At 41.2% G+C, this 17,339-nt stretch overlaps 1 pseudogene; it reads left to right on the forward strand.

Annotated features, from left to right (window-relative positions):
- The first annotated feature begins 10,979 nt into the window (after window positions 1-10,979).
- LOC140508250 (beta-1,3-N-acetylglucosaminyltransferase radical fringe pseudogene) lies at window positions 10,980-12,054 on the forward strand (annotated as a pseudogene).
- Window positions 12,055-17,339: the final 5,285 nt, after the last annotated feature.

The raw sequence follows: 17,339 nt of genomic DNA on the forward strand, positions 1-17,339 counted from the left end.
TGTCTCCTGAATCCCACCCAGCAGATCCTATGGAAAGTGATTCCAACTAATCTTTACAGAAACATTCTCACACTTGGTTTTGGTCTATAGGGCAGGGAAGTTGTCATTAGTGGGGAGATGCTATTCCTTTAACCTCTTTTAATTTAAGTAACAGCTCATAGGATAGTCAAATACTTAGCCCAATAAATGGCCTGACACAGAATGATTCTTTTAACAACTGATCAGGGGTACTAGATGAATGGAAAAAATAAAACCCTGAAAGACAAGATTTCTTGGTAATTAATAATCAATTGATTAGGCTACTTGGCAATCAGTAAACTGATGGTCATAGAAGAGACTGAAAATTTTAATGATAATATTTTAATAATAACCCTTGAAAGAGACTTCTTTTGACATTGATCAATATTTATTGAGGATGTGGACTAAACATCTTCAGCACCTCCTGCTGCTTTATTATAATACTCATTTGCCTCCAGCAGTGTAGACAGGGGAATGCAACTCCGTCTAGACCACTCTGGTGGTTTTCTGTTTCATGAGCTGGGTCACCCTAACCTCTAATGAAGGGGTTTAATAACAGGGGCTCATTTCCTCAGGTTAAGAACTGTCCCTGACTGGGCTCTGTTTATGCTTTAAATAGAGGTTAGGTATCTTAATTTGGGGTGGCCTCACGTAATATTCAAGAGCATATTGCTTGAGGACTCGTGGATACTCTCCTCAATCAGTTATGTCCTTCAGACCCTGATTATTTAACAAGAATAAGATTATAAGAAAAAAGACTGTATCTCAACTTAATAATTAATTCTTAATATAATATTAAAATGATTTCTCTTAGACTGATGTGAGCCCTATGGTGTTAAGATTATCACAGTTACTCCCTGAAGGTAGTTTTAAGCCACTTTTCTTAATCTGCATAAAATTAATATTAGTGAATTAAGTAAAAAAAATATTAAGTTCTATTATATTCCTGGGACTGAACTCAGCATGGAGATTAAGAGATAGAAGTGAAACTCTACTTGCCCTCAAGGATTCTAATAAAGTAAGAAACATGATCCTATACAAACACACATAGAGTAAACTACGTCCCTGTGCAGGCAGTTGGTTCATGTCAGGAAAGTTCACTTCAGCCAATCTTACCTACAGAATCACAGTCCTTTGGGGTCCCAATTTTATCAATTGCAGTGATTGCTTCATGTGGGTGTATTGGAGTGTATTTTCTTTTTTGAAGGAATAGAGGCTTCTACATTCTAAGGACTATTTTTGTGTTACCAATGTTCCTCCTACAGTAGCTATTAGAAGACCTGACAAATAGTTGGCAGTCAATAGATGCTAAATACGTTAAGAATGGCTTGAGGGACTGATAAATATTTTTTGTGTTTATGAGTTTCTGGCTATAAGAAAGGGAAGAATAGGGAGAAAGATATTTACAGCTTTCACATGTGTGTCCTTCTCACTCACTCAACCATTCTTCTAGTTCAGTGTCTTAGGATCTTTCATACAAAATATTTAAATTATATTTTTCTTCCAAAATTTCATGAAAATTTTCCTCTCTCCTTCTCACTTGCATTAAAAAAGAAAAGAAAATCTTGTTCAAAATATGTATGGTCAAACAATACAAATTTTGATATCAACCATATCTAAAAATGTATATTTCATTCTGCATCCTAAATTCATTACCCCTCTAAGAGTATGGGCTAGTTTTGCAATAACTTTCTAGTAGAACTTCAGTCCTCAAGGCTTTTCCCTCTCCTACATATCCTCCTTACGACCCGGTTAGTTTACATCTTTAACGAAGTGATCTACCTATGTCATTTTCTTTCTGATGGATCTTCAATATCTTCTTTTTGCCTTTAAAATATCATTGTCAGCCGTCTTTTAGCTTTGCATATGTCTACACTCAATCTCTGCCAACTTCCTTTTCCATTTTACTTCCATATTCCCTTTCACATACCTCTCTGTTTATATTAAAATGGATTGATAGATTTTCTTTGATGTCTTTCTTTTTTTTTTCCAACGCTAAGGTAGTTTTTCCTGTTGGTCAATTTTTCTGGAAAATGCCATTTGGAGGCAGGCGCAGGCTAGCTACTCTTCATTATTTTTCTGGTTCTGAGTCCCCATCTCTGCACTTCATCATTCCCAATCTGCCTTCTTCTTCTGGAAGTTCCCTTATCTCCTTTATCCTCCTCCCTCTGGCCCTGAAAGTTCCTTCTCTGGTTGGTGAATTACTCTACAGCCTCCATTTTCAGCAAATGATCTGGACAGGTACTCTTAATTTCTCTTCTAGTTCTCATTTTGACTTCCTCAATCTTTTCACCATGCCCCTGTGAGAGCCTCCCCCTCCACCCTAGCAATAGTGTAGAAAGAATTTCAAGAAATGAATTTTCTCATAAGGACTTCATTGGCTCCTCCCCCAAATTGTACTATGCCGTCTGATTGTTTTTCTAATTGTTAACGAAATTGTCTAACATTTTTATAATATTGTTTTTGACCCACCACTTCTTTTGGATTAAATTATTTACCCACCAATTAATTTTTATTCCTTTTTAAATATCTCTGTATTGAATATATTTTTATTGACACGATCAACTAAAGATATCCTTATATTTCTGCTCTTCATCATTTTTATGACTACTAAAGGTTCTAACAGATGAAACATTTTGAAAAAAGTGTTATGAATAACATAAAAGTGTGAGTATTCATTTTTAATTCCCATATGAAGTGGGGGTACTTATTTTCCATTTCCATTCAATATGTCATAAGAGGTTGGTAATATCTGCCCCTCAAATTTCCACTCAGACCTTTAAAATCTTAGTTTTTAATCTCTTTAAAAAAAAAACAGAAAGAAGCACTGAGAACTGAAATATTATAGTTTCCTTATTTATTTTTCTCTATAACTGTTTAAATGTCTCCTTCTAGTATATGGATGCTCTGAAATTTTGTGCTTGTAAATTAAACAATTGTGATTCATTGTCTGTGGAACTTTTCAGGATCATTTAATATTTTTTGGTTTTAATCCACTGCTTGTGTAGCTGTTGCTATTTTTAGTCTTGGTCCACCATTATAGTCTGTGTGACATTCACTTACTACAGCTTTACCAGATTTTTAAAGTATCAAAATAATATATTGTTAACACAATATTGCAAAGGGAAAAATATAGGCTTATAGCTACCAATAATTCACCCACAAAAGCTGGGTACAATTTAACAAAAGAAAATGTGGATTTCCATAAAGTAAAGGGCTTCCACACATCCCTTATTTAAACACAAAAATGACTGAACAGCCCTATTAACAGGTAAGTTGTAAATATGAAACATGAGGACTACATAAGAAAAGTACATTGTGCTTGTGCTTTCTGACCCATCTTTCCTTCTTCTTCCAGGTTTATGTGTGACTTTGCCCCATTCACTTTCATGATGATGATCTTAAATTGTGTACTTCCACCGTATGATTATGTAACGTTTTCCTTCCTGCCCCCATTCTCTCTACAGTGAAGCTAATGGTGAGGCAGGAGCAATCTCAGCACTCGTGCTCTTTGATTTAACCAATGCCTCTGCATTCCAGTCCCACAGGCACCAGTCACGCACTCCGGTGCTTTCTTTCTCCCCTTTAAAACTCTTCCTCACAATTCATCCTCTCACCTTAGAGTTTGCTTGTGACTAGTCCTTCTCTGAATCTACCTTTTCTTTAGTCTCCCCATCAACTTTCCCAGTTTTCTCTTTTAGTTGGCAGATGCCAACCCCACACCCACTGTGAGGCAGCTTCAAGGCTCTGTGAATTCAAAGTTGCAGAGCTGTAGGCTGACCACTAGTTGCCCAAACCTTTCCCATATCAGTCACCTATAGAGTTCAAGGTAGAACTGCAATCAGAGTGAGAGACATGTCAGTTCACACCTGGCATGCATCTGAGGACTGGATTTAGGACTGCATGCTAGAGTCAGAATGAAAGAAGCTCTGGTCTCTAGCTACATGATGCATCCCAGCTCTTACCTCAGAATTAGAGTGACAGAATGGTTAGCCCACCCCTCATTAACAGTCTCTGCCATTGCTAGTGGACAGAATTCATGACCTTGGAATGAATAAATGAATTACTCTGCTTTCTTTTTATACTTTCTAATCTTTATTCTGTCTTGACAATTGAGGTATTTTTTATAATAGTTACGAGGAGAAGTCTACTGTACTGCTATTTTCCACTCCATATTTGTTGGTTTCCTACTGAAGAAAGTTCATTGAAAGTTAAGCTCAGGGGCTATCTTGTACAAAAGTCTCTTCCTTACCCTGCTCCCCCACCCCATTGTTCTCATCAGACTCCCTCTTGTCTTGCTTTGTTTATTCATTCGACAAGCACTGGTTCTCTAATCATTGTTGGCAAAGAATGGAGATGATAAATTAAGAGCAAAGGAATAAAACTTGAGGAGGAGGTAGTGCCGTGAAAAGTAAGGGTACAGCAGATCAAGCTACAACTGAGGAAGAGCACTAATGTATTACTTCTGCGTCTTATGTTGCACTGACTCAATTTCTGTGTTTATACAGATTGGATTCAGTTTTTGAGATATCGACAGATGTATCAAAATGAGGTAGACAGGAGTTACTGAGACTGGAGACAGATGAGTCCAAATCTAGCTTCAGGCAGTTCCTAACTGTGAACCTGGACAAGTCATTTATACTTTGCCTCGGTTTCTTCAGCTGAGCAGTGAGGAAAGGAGGAGGCTCTGAGTTGGGCTCTGAAAAGGGAAAGGAAATTCACTTTTCTTGGATTTTCAACACAATCAGATCCTTCCTTTAGGTTTACTTCCTTACTCCCATACTGTAGAAAATTTGTAGCACGTTCTGTCTCCCTTTCCTGTCTTGAAAAATACTTTCTCCCTTTGAATAGATACTCCACATGTCTGAGACTGAGATATAGAAAGATACTCACCAGGTTGTTCTCAGCTTCTGGTCTGTCAGGCATGGTGCTAACAATCAGTGGGTGAGTGGATGGGATGTGTAAAGCCAGGGCCCTAGTTAAAGGGTCTTGATTCCTGGGGAGGATCTGCCCTCTCCCATTCTCTTCCCATCAGGGAACTGTGTTTATCATGTCAATAGATTGTGAGCAGAGGGAGCCAGGGGATGGTCCAGGAGGAGAGAAATTTTAGACCCCATGCAAATAACCATCAGCAATTACTTTAATTACTAAAAACTCCCCAATGGAAATTAATTATGGATAAAGAGAAATGACAAATGAACAACCAGGAATAGGTGGGCAGGAAACTTTTCTGAACCTTGTGGGAAGAGCACGAGAATGTCAGACCTGGTCACACAAAGAAGGGGAAGATCGTAGTGAATATGGCTGAGAAAAGAAGGCCTCTATGCCTCTTTCTTTAACACAACTTCAGTCAGTTACCTCCATAATGCCTTGAACATTGAACTTGGAGTGAGAAAGACCTGAGTTCAGATCTTGTCTCAGACATATACTAGTTATGTGACCCTGGGGCAAATTGCTTAAACTTTTTCTACCTCAGTTTTCTCATTTCACTGGGTTGTTCTAAAAACTAAAAGATATAACAAGTGTGAAATACTTTTAAAATACTCGAGCAGTATAAAAAACAGTAGCTTCTAAGGGCTTGAGTTTATGAGAGAAAGTCACTGACCTCAATGATTATTTGCTAGCCATAATTAATACATTGGTTATCAATTACCCAGAAATTAGGCATTCATTTCATTTTCTGAATGAGTTTTGTCTCAGACAACCTAAGATTTAGGAAAGACCTTAGCTTAAAAAGGCTAACATCTTCCAATGAATCCAGGGCCATTTCCAGTTTTCCTGTTCTATACCTTTCCGCTGGACTCAAATGACTCTAGAGGAGAGAGTGAGTCTGATGACTCTGCACAGCCCTGCCTCACTGAAGTCCAGTTCACTTGCAAGTCAAGACATTTCCCTGCTGATGTCATTGGTCCTTTTCAAAACTGGAAGCTAAACACCAACTAGCTATTAAGCGTTTGAGATCCCACTTTTTGCTCCTAGGTCCCAATACCTCTCTCAGAGTTTATTTTAAATCCTATTCCAACAGGCCAGTAGAAAACCTCAGATCTTGGCAACTAGTCTCATTACTTTCTGACAAGTAGAGGGAGAAGCAATGGAAGTAGTGCCAAATTTTAAATTCTTGAGATTGAAGATCATTGTAGATTGTCCCTAAAGCCACAAAATTGTAAGGTAAACCTTGGAGATAAATCGATGGCAAATCTGGACAGCATCTTAAAAAGTGGAAATATCACCTTGCCAAAAAAGATTCATATAATCAAAGTAATGGTTTTGTAGTAGCAAAATATGACTATGAGAGTTGAACTATATGGGAAACTGAGCACTGCAAAATCAATGCTTTTGAATATTATTGCTAGAGAAGATGTCTGAGAGTGCCTTGGACAGCTAGGAAATCACATCAGCTAATAGTAAAAGAAATTAATTCAAGCTATTCACCTGAAGGTCAAATACTCAGTACTTTGGCCACATTGATAAAGATGTTCGTGTTGGAAAAATTGAAGGATAAAGGAGAAGGGGAGTGCAGAGGATAAGAGTTATGGATTGTGTCATGGAAACTACAAGCATGAACTTGGAAAGACTTCAGAAGATAGTGAGTGAGAACAAGAACTAATACATAGAAATATGTATAGAATAATTTTCATATGAATACTTGTTTGTGTCTAGTGGTAGCTATCTCTAGACAGGAGGATGGAGGGAGAGAGAAAATAAAAGAATTTACGTGATAATTTTATTATATATTTAAAAGGCATAGCAAGTTTTACCTAATGGATTTGCAGTTACCTGTGCAATCATCTTTTCTATTATGCTATGGAAATGTTTGTTTTACTTCATAAATTAAAAAAAATTTAAAATATTTTATTAACATTAAAATTACCAATAACAATTATAAATAAGTACTTAGGTATTCATTCACATAAATGTAAACATAAAAATGTAACAAAATGATAAATCACAAGTATTTTTATGAATAATTATTAGTATTCATAACATTCATGTTTAAGTATCTAAAATTAAAATTTCTTTAAAAGAAATAATAACTACGTATAAAATACAGCAATATACTATGCCACAATAATAAGTGAAAATAAATAAATAAATAATAGAAAAAATAAAAAAGTCTTTTCTACTTCAAAAAAAAAAAGCTCAGAAACGTTAAACAAAATCTTACATTTTTGTCCAATTTCTCATGATTTAAACATCCTATTTTAGTTGAATAGAACAGCTGTGAATGCCAGAATATGGGCACAGTTATCCTCCTGTAGGTAGCAATATACCTATTTGTTAAAAAACATATTCAGTCAATCATCCAAAAATGTCCTAACTTTCCATCACCCTTTATTTCCACCTTTTCTCTCAGACTCAAGGAGACTGTTTCCCAATAAATAGTTTCTTGCCTGGTCGGAGGGCTTCAGTGTATCAGGTGATGACAGAAGAGAGGACAGTGTGTCTGTCAGTATAAGTGGAGTCTGATGGCTGTGTGTTCCTCATCCTCATCCTCAAGGGGAGGGCAGTTAAAAATAAAGGGAAACTGCATGAAAGGGTCTCCCGTGGTGTGGTATATTGGTTCAGGCCAGACTAGTGCCTCAGGTTCAAAAGTAGAATGAAGCAGGACACTCCTCATTCACAGAAGAGCCACCAACAGGCTTATTTAGCCAAACGAGGGGAAGGACAGTGAGAGCAGGGAAAGACTATTCATCAAGAACTCAACCTGGATTCAGCTGAGCCCAGTCCTCTTGGGCTGATGCTGGTTATGTTGTTGGTCTATACTCAGAAGCCTGAGGAAAGAGCTTCAGTGCTTTATGTCCTATCTGGTTTTGTTCTGAGGTGACCAGAAAGCTAAGTCAAGGGCCTGCACCTTCATCTTCTGGACAATTTAAATGTTGGAACAAAGGCAAAACTGACCCATTATAAATAGGGTGGACTCATTGGATATTCCTTCAACCACAGGTGGTATGAGAATGGGACCCTTCTCAGAAGACGTGAGGGTTGAGGGTTGGTTGTACCATGGAGCAGTACTAGGCAGTAGGTGTTTAAGGTATTCAGGGAAGACTAGCACCTCTGATGTGAAAACTTGCTGAGCGCTTTACAGGGCTGCTCATCCTCCTTTGGAATCCACCTTCATGCAACTTTCACCTGTTACTCCAAGAAACTGTCTCTCCTTTCTTCTCTGATTTGCTCTGCTCTCCTCTTCCCTTACCTGAAGGTGTTCTGTCCAAAGTAAGGGAAATTTTGATGGCTGAAAGCTACCTACTCAACTTGGGGTTTACTGGCTAGATTTCTTTCTCTAAGACAAAGCTTTAAAACCAATTTTCTCTGGAGTTCATAGATTGAACAAAAATAGGTCCCTGCCCAAGCACCACATCATTTTTATTTTTTGGACCCTCCTGAATCAGAGTGAATGTAAATAGTAACTGTATTTTTTGGCCAGAAACCCTGAAGACCTTTCTGTCCCAGTTTGATTTAATTTCTTTTTTTTCTTTACTGATTAAAGGGGCCATCCCTTCACTCACTTCTTAAAGAGGTCTATTCACTGAAAGGGTGTTACCTCACTCTTAGTGAGGACCTGACAAAGCCTTAGCCTAAAAGGGTCTCCATTGCAATCTGGGTCATCTCCAGCCATCCTGAACGATATTTGGCCACTGGACCCAGATGACTGGAGGAGAAAGTGAGGTTAGTGACTTTGCACAGCCCTCTGTCACTCAAATCAAATTCAATCGCAAGTCATGTCATCATCTCCCTGATGTCATCAGGTGCTCTTCAAGAATGCGAGGGAATCTACAGAGACAGCATATGCAGAACCCATGCTTCAGTAAAACAGTTTTGGTTAAGGGAAATTGACAAGCCTCAATTCTGTCAGTGAGTTAGGGGCATATCTACCTCAAACATGTGAAGACTTCCCCTGGAGAAATGAGCAGATGAGAATCATGTTTTCCAATGTCCACAAACAGACTTGGTGCATGCTTTGAACTTAGTCAGACGTTACAGATGCCAAGGTCATCCTGTGCCATCACCAGTCTTCCTGATTTTTCTCTTGCCACTTGACTTTGATGAGCAGAAGAGAGAGTGAGGCTGGTGTGAGGCTTTATGCAACTCTTGTCTCATTTAAATTCACTTCATGCAAAGCTCAAGAGATCAACTTCTAATGTCATTGGTGATCCTTGAAACAGGACAAGACAACTACTGAGCATGAGAAGAACATGTAGCAAAGTTTGTAGATGGAAGTCACCACACAGAAGCAACTTTCTGGGAAACAAATCTTCTCCTTCTCTCTTCCACATCTCACAACTTTCAGATGTTTTCTATTGCTACTCTGCTGTGCATGAACAAAAGGGGTATAGGGTGTGTTCAGGGAAGATTAGTACTCTGGTGTGAGGGCTGCATTCCACCTTTGGTGTCTACTTGATCCACCTAATGCTCACCTGTGTCTTCAAGAAGCTGTAGTGTGCACAGTGGCTACGACACAATAAACCATTTTGTCAGATGACTAAACTAGGCTGAGGATAACCAAAGAGTGTCAAATCTGGCAGTGAGTTAGGGGGTGCCTTCCCCTAGCATGTGAAGACTTCCCCTGGTTCAATTGATATATGAGAACAATTTGTTCCAATGACCATGAAGGCAGCTGAAGCAGGTGTTGTGGACTGTTTAGAGCTTGGTTTGATATTGAAGATGCCAAGGTCATCTTGAATCATCTTGAGCCATCAGCAGTCATCATGATTCTGTTCTGCCACTAGACTGTGATGACTCTGGAAGAGACAGTGTGGCCTATGACTTCTTGCAACTCTGCCTGACTTAAATCCAATGTACACATGAATCAAGACTTCACCCACACCATTTTACCATTTTACCCATCTCAAAGTCTTGTGGCAACAGGCAAGTGACAGGGCAGCTAGTGAGGCTACAATGGGAGTTGTAGTCACAACCCTGCAAAAAGGTGGCTCAGATCATGGGGTCAACTGATTTGATTCCAGCTGAAATTTATGATGTGTGTGTGTGGGTATCCCCTACTAATACAAAAGCTCACTAGAATTTTCTGGGTTATATGGCAAGGGGAGGTTATCCACCAGGAGTTCAAGACACATCCATCTTCCATCTCTATAAAGGTAAAGAAAACAGATTTTCCTGTGACAATTACTGGGGGGCCTCTCTCTTAGTCACTGCTGCCAAGATTCTTGTAAGAGTTCTTCTTAATAGGCTGATACATCACCTGGAAGATGGTCATCTACCTGAGAGTCAGTGTGACTTCAGAAAGGGCTGAGGAACAGTTCATATGGTGTTTGTTGCCCAATGATTCCAGGAGAAATGCCAGGAGCAGAACAGAGGTCTGTACACAACATTTGCAGATCTGACCTAGGCCTTTGAAACAGTCAATTACGAGGGCTTGTAGAAAATTATATCAAAATTTGGTTTCCCTGAGAATTTCATCAGCATTGTACCAGTACTGTGGCATGCTTGCCTGGCTTTTGGATAATGCTCTCATGCATTCCCAGTCTCCAATAGAATGAAACCAAGCTGTATGCGTGCTCTCCTGCTTTTTAGCACGACGTTTTCAGTCACTTTGTCAAATGCCTTCAGTGAGGACTAACACAACATCAAGGTCAGCCACTGCACTCATGGTAATTTCTTCAACTTGAAAAGACTCCAAGAGGGACGGAAGTAAAGCTGGCTCGGCCGTGAGGGCAGCGGGGGAAGCCCTTAAAGGCCGAAGGCGCCACCTCAGTCCCGCCGCCACAGCCAACACCAGTTTGCGCCTCAGTTCTGGTATCTTCTCCCTCCCCAGGCTCGAGGGAATGGACGCCTCATGACCGAGCCCTAGCACTAAGGAGAAAGTGAGGCACGACAAGACGGTGAGGGGTCGGGTGCTTACCTGTGCGTTGCCTGGGTGCTTGGCGTCCGTCAGGAGGCGGCGCTTGGAGCCCAGAGTCCAGGCTGCCCAGCCCAGGCCAGGAGCCCGCGGGAGCTGTAGGATGACCTGCACTGGCTTGGGGCCCAGGAAAACTCGTGCTGTCCGTGGCCTTGGGAGCCTTCCTGCTGGTGCTGCCGCCCCTACACAGCCTCCAGACTCCCTTGGGGGTCTGGGCCCACCAGCCGCCCCGGCTGCCTCCCCCCTCCCACATGCGAGCAGCCGCCCAGTGCCCCACAACCCTCGGAGAGGGACGTGGCCCAGTCCCTGCAGGACACCTTCCAGCGGATCCTGGGGTCTCCCGCAGCTCACCCCCGGACCCCCGAGAAACTGCAGCCCAGGGACATTTTCATCGCTGTGAAGACCACCAAGAAGTAGGACAAGTCTCAGTAGAGTTGCTCTTCCGCACCTGGATCTCCCGGGTACAGCAGTAGACCTTTTTCTTCATGGATGATGAAGACCCAGAGTTTCACCTTCGAGCAGGAGATCGACCAATTGTTCTGCCATGCACACGTGCCAGGCACTCTGTTGCAAGATATCTGTGGAGTACGACAAGTTCATCGAGTCAGGAAGGAAATGGTTTTGCCATGTGGATGGTAACAATTATGTGAACTCAAAAGGGCTCGTGCAGTTGCTCTCTGGTTTCTCCCCAAGTCAGGATGTCTATGTGGGGCAACCTAGTCTGGACCACCCTATTGAGGCAACTGACCGAGCCCAGGGACGTGGAACTGCATCTACAGTCAAATTCTGGTTTGCTACAGGAGGAGCTGGGTTCTGCATCAGTAGAGGTCTTGCCCTCAAAATGAGTCCTCTGGTCAGCCTGGGCAACTTCATCAGCACTGTTGAGAAAGCCAGACTTCCTGATGACTGCACCATTGGTATATCACTGAAGCACTGCTGCAAGTGAAACTATTGCATAGTTTCCACTCTTCCACTCACACGTGAAGAACTTGCAGAGGCTGCCAACTGACACCCTGCTCAGAGAGATCACCCTGAGCTACAGGGGCCCAGATAATTGGAGAAACATGGTGAGTGTGGGTGGTGCCTTCAGCCTGCAACAGGACCCCACAAAATTTAAATCCATCCATTGCCTTCTCTACCCTGACACTACTTGGTGTCCCCTGAAGAAGCCACTGTGACACTTAACCCAGGAAGTGTCTGATTTTTGAAGCAAACCTGTCCTCAGGCATAACTGATTTCATCCAGTCCATCCAAAATGGACTTGATGGCTCCTGCCAAGGGGAAAGTCCTGTGCCCCCATCAGACACCAGCAGTCCTATGGAGCCTATTGAACTCTTTCCTGCTTCTCCCATGTTCACAGGCTTTCTCAGGGCCACTTATCTGCTCTGGAGAAGGCCTGGTCCTAAGCGCGAGTTAGCTAGAGGTGCCTCTCCACATGGCCAAATCTTTGAGCATGCTCAGTGCTCATCCAGGGCTCTGTGGAGAAAGCTGGGGAAGGAAAACATGAGGTCCTTACCCTGGGAGAGATCACAGCCCAGGTTATCACACAGAGAAGGAAATATAGATGTGGTCTATCAGGACTGAGGGGCCCATGCACCAGGCAGCACTCCTCTTCAGCCTGGTAGAAAGACATGGCAGAACCTCAGTTTACTGAACTTCCAGATAGATCTCTGAGCTTTTCATCCTAGGGGCTTTGTAGCATCCTTGACTGACTAGAGTCTTTGAATGGTCGCCCTTTGAGGTGAACCTTTGACCTGCTGGCCCTTGAGGGGCCCCTGAAGACTGGATGAGCTACAGGCCAGGATTTCATTTTTTGCTTCAAGGGCAGCCTCAGGGTTGGGCTGTCCCTGAAGCAGGTGCTGGTTTGGGGGAACCTGGTGATGATAAGGGAGCAGCAGTTCCCCTTTTCAATAGCTGCCTCTGAGTCCCTCTCTACTCAAAGGTTATTGGGTTCATGGATGAAGACCAGATAAGACCCTTAACTTTCTGGCTGCCTCAGACTTCTTCCCAGCCTTTATGGGGCACTGAGGTGGAGCTAAGGAACCCTGACCTACCCTGAACCTGAGCCAAAGTTTAAAAATCGGGCTTTTCCCACAATCTGCTCCTTGTTTTCCACTTGTCCCTTACTCCTTGCATCTTCTAAGAACTGGATGGAATGGGAAAGAAGGGATGTGTCATTATCACCACTCCCTACCCCCCCTCCCCAGCTAATTCAGCCAGTACTGAGGGTACTAGAAACCTACAGCCAGAGAGCCTATCAACACAACCAGTTTGTGGTTTTTCAGCCAAATAATAATATTTAAAGTTCCAAAAGAAAGAAAAAGAAAAGAAAAGGCTACAAGCCAAGACCAAAGTGGAGGGAGTGTTGGTGCATGATATTTTGCTTGCAGATTATTGTGCAGTCAATGTAGCCTCTGAAGCTGAGATGCAACAAAATATGGATCATTAATTTGCTGAGTGTGCTAATTTTTGCCTAACAATTAACACCAAAAAACAAAAACAAAAAAAACCCTGGCAGGTAAAGAGTTCAAGAACAAAAGATAGTGTTTGTTGTTTGGTTTTTGCCCTTTCCTTATTCAAGGGAACCAAAATAACATCACTATGTTGGGGTCAAGGTTTGACGCTGGCTGGTAAGACCAACATGAACTTGGAAGGCTCTACCACAGGTTAGGCACAAATAGTCAATATTATCATTTGAAGTGGAGATATCTCTCAGTTGGTGCATATCACATTTATTTTGAACTACTGCAATTGCACTTTGCTCATGGAGTACAACATCTTTGGCGGAGAGGTCTGGAAACCATCACTGATACCAGGGAATCATTTGCCAAGAGATCTGTTTCAAGTTTGTTGGGGCCTATTCTGCCCTAGAATGGCCAGTGCTGAACTGTGCCCTTCTCTCACTTTGGTTCAATAGATATTTTCTGACAACCTTCCAAGGTGTCTTGGGCTGGAAATTAGTCTTTTTGTGGGTTTTGCTGCTCTAGAATTTTTTTGTAGTCATTTAAGAAGTATTTAGAGGAATTTGGGAGAGAGCTCAGGCTAGTTCCTGACTTTGTTCTGTTATCTTGGCTCCACCTAGCCCCATTTCTTTTGCTCTTCAAAACAAAATGTTCTAAAATCCATGTTCTTTCAGTGTAGACACTACTAAGTCTTGGGAAATACTACTTGTCACTCTGTAGTACTGTTTTTTTTTTCTTGTTCCTTGCAATACTTTCTCCTTAACCTGGGGCTTTGAAACTTGACTATGATATTTCTGTAAATTTTCTTCCTGGTATCTCTTTCATGTGGTGAACAGTGGGTTTTTTTCTATTTTTTATGTTACCCTCTTTTTCTAGAACTTCAGGGAAATTTTCCTTAATAATGTCTTGTAATATTGTATCAAGAATTTTTTTTGATAATAACTTTCAGATAGCTTTAACACCAATGCATTATTCACAGTGCCTTGTTGTGTTTGTCCTTCTATAGCAGCCAAGAATATCCCAGTGCAATTCTGAATTGCAAAATACCACAGACTCTTCACATGGAAGATAGAACCAAAACATTTCAGACACCAGAAAACCAAATCCACCCTAGTAACAAAAATCTACACACAACAACAATGCGGAACAACAGTGTCCCCACATTTCCCCTGCTAGGTTTCCCACAAACCAGCTCCATTAAACAAATCACAAGCAGGCCCCCTTCAACAAAATCACAAACAAACCCTTTCACTCGCACTAGCCAGCAGACTGTATCCTTCTAGCTCTGACTCTTTTCTCACTAATCTTTCCCCATTCTGCTCTAGCTCCACCTCTTCCTGTCCACCCATTCAGCAAATTCCTCCCACCACAGGCTCATGTGTCTCAGGCTTCCATGTGACACAGGTAGGCCACATAGACCTATTAATGAACATGAAAAATCTCCCCATTTAAATTACCATTACAGTAGTTCAACAATTTTTATAAAGTCTCTCCTCCAACTGTTCTCCAGGTAAATTGTTTTTCTGATGAGATGTTTAATTTCTCTTCTATTCCTTCAGTCTTTTAATTTCATTTTATTAATATACACACATAATTTGCTTCCCTTTGCCCAATTCTAATTTTTCAAGTAGTTATTTTCTTAAGATTTTGGATCTCTTTTTCCAATTGGTTGACTTCCTTCTCATAATTTTCTTAGATTGCTTTTATTTTTTCCCTATTTTTTCCTTAAGTTCTCTTATTAGACTTTTGAATCCTTTTTAAAGTTCTTATAAGAACTCTAATTTGATTTTTAAAATCCTTGTTAAGTTCTTTCAAGAACTCGTGTTGGACTTATGACCATTTGAGGTTACTCTTTGGGAATGGTAGTGGCTTTTTTTTAACCTCACTATCTTCCTCTGAATATGAAACCAGATCTTTGATGCCACAGTAACTAGCTAAGACAGGTTATCTCTCCCTTACTTACTTATTTTTATTTTGTCCTATTTCATTTTTAAAAACTTATTATTGTAATCAGGTTTTAATCCCAAATTGTGAGGAACAGTACCCCAGGTCCTTCTTACTATTATTTTCTAAGCTCTATCCAGGGGGCCAACCTCAGGCACTTGTTTCCTCCCCTAAACCATGGCTAGGTCCCCCAGCTATGCTCTCCTGAAAATATTTTTACTCCCGAAGGTGCCACACTCACCGGGTCTGTGCTCACTTACCCTTGTCCACAGCCCCAGCCCAGGATCACATCTGATCAGCACCACTAGGCCTCACATATGAAAGCAGCAGTGAGTCCTTCAGTCTCCCCCCATACAGTTTTCTGATCCACACACTGTTAGATGAAAGTTAGTGAGGTGAAAGTTTTTGAAGGCATGAGGTGAAAGTTCTTGAGGCTTAGTCTGTCAGCTACAATCAGAGTTTATCGTTTGTTGATTCAGTGAGTTTGCCTGGAGGTGTTTGCACTTCATTCAGGCCAAACCTCAACCCCTGGAGATTAAGATTTTTCTGCGGTCCTATCAAACAGTCTTAGAAGGACAATTGCTTTATTTCCTATATTTTTGCCCCACTGTATGGTCATTTTGAGGGAATATTTGAGGGCATTTGGAGAGTCTGAAATATTCTGACCTACTCCACCATCTTCCCTGAATGTTTGTAAAATGGCAGACTTCAACATCTTACTTGTAGATGCTTGGAGCTATTTGACTGTCTTGGGTTTATCTCCTGGACATGTCTGGTCCTTTAAAGACTCATTCTTCCTGCAGTGGTCATTACTCTTTGGCATACTCATTGAACCAAATTTTAACTTCTGAATTGTAGTCTTTTGTTAGAGCCAGGTTCTATGCTATACTATATCCCCAGAGGTAATGTTGGGACCACAAATGGCCCTCATCTTTATTATATGGGATGCTGCTCTTGTATTTTCTGAATTATGAGTGCCCTTTTGAGTGCAGGGGAGATGAAATCCATGGAGCATAAAGTTTTCAGTGTACCACAAGCAATCTTATCTTACATATGGTCTGATCCCTACCCTCTTGGAATGAGCTTTCCAAGTCCTGACTCTTTTAGTGTTTGGGCAACACAATGACAGATTTGCTCCAGGGGGGAGTTCCAGTAGACAATTGCTGTCTGAACCTCAGTTAGCTAGCTCAAAGGTTCTGCAGGTTCAGAGTGACAAAGTTGTGGGTGGATTCCTGGGTCCACACTGCTAGCCCTGGTTATTTATTTCTTGGCAGAGTCCAAGAGCTCCTGGTTCAGAGTGACAGAGATGCCAGCCCAGCCCTAGGCTCCACCTGAGGCTTGAATGCATGACCCTTACTCTGTGGTCAAACTGACAGATGTCCTGATGTATCCCTACTCAGGATAAGATCTTGTTGTGCAATAAGTAACAAAACTCAAGATCCATTGTTTCACAGTCTCTTCCCTATTCACTTGCCAGTGGACATGATCTCTGAAAGGAAAAAAAAATGAGCTCCTGTGCTTTCCCCTTAGATTTCCTAATCTCTACTTTGTCTGGCCCTTTTGGAAATTTGCTGAAGTGGTTATGGGGAGACCTGGACTCTACTGCTACCTCCTACCCTTCTGATTTTGCTTGTCTTTCACTTAGCTTCATTGGATACATTGTCTAGATGCCATCTCTTATATTAAATCTTTCTTCATTCATCTGTGCCCCTCCCTCTCTGCTCACTATAGCTCTTAGCACTTTGTATCTGGGAATATTTTGTTATTCTTTCAACAAGTATTGATTGAATGCTGATAATTGGTAAAGATAAGAGGCATAGAAACAGGAGAAAAAATGCATCTTCTGTGGAGGAGTTAATTTCTCTGAGGGTGAGATAAGACACGCGTAATTTCACAACTTGGTTAAGAGACTTCCATCTTTGAGATACTTGCCCACATTGGTGAGTGTTGACATGCAACATCAGTTTACTTTGTTCCAAGGGAACTGGGAATGGTTGTTAGAGTGAGAAATACCTTTCTGAAATCAGATCTATCTGTTAACTTTGCCTTAGCTCATA

This window comes from Notamacropus eugenii, chromosome 5, assembly GCF_028372415.1.
Source record: "Notamacropus eugenii isolate mMacEug1 chromosome 5, mMacEug1.pri_v2, whole genome shotgun sequence".
Classification (NCBI taxonomy): Eukaryota; Metazoa; Chordata; class Mammalia; order Diprotodontia; family Macropodidae; genus Notamacropus; species Notamacropus eugenii.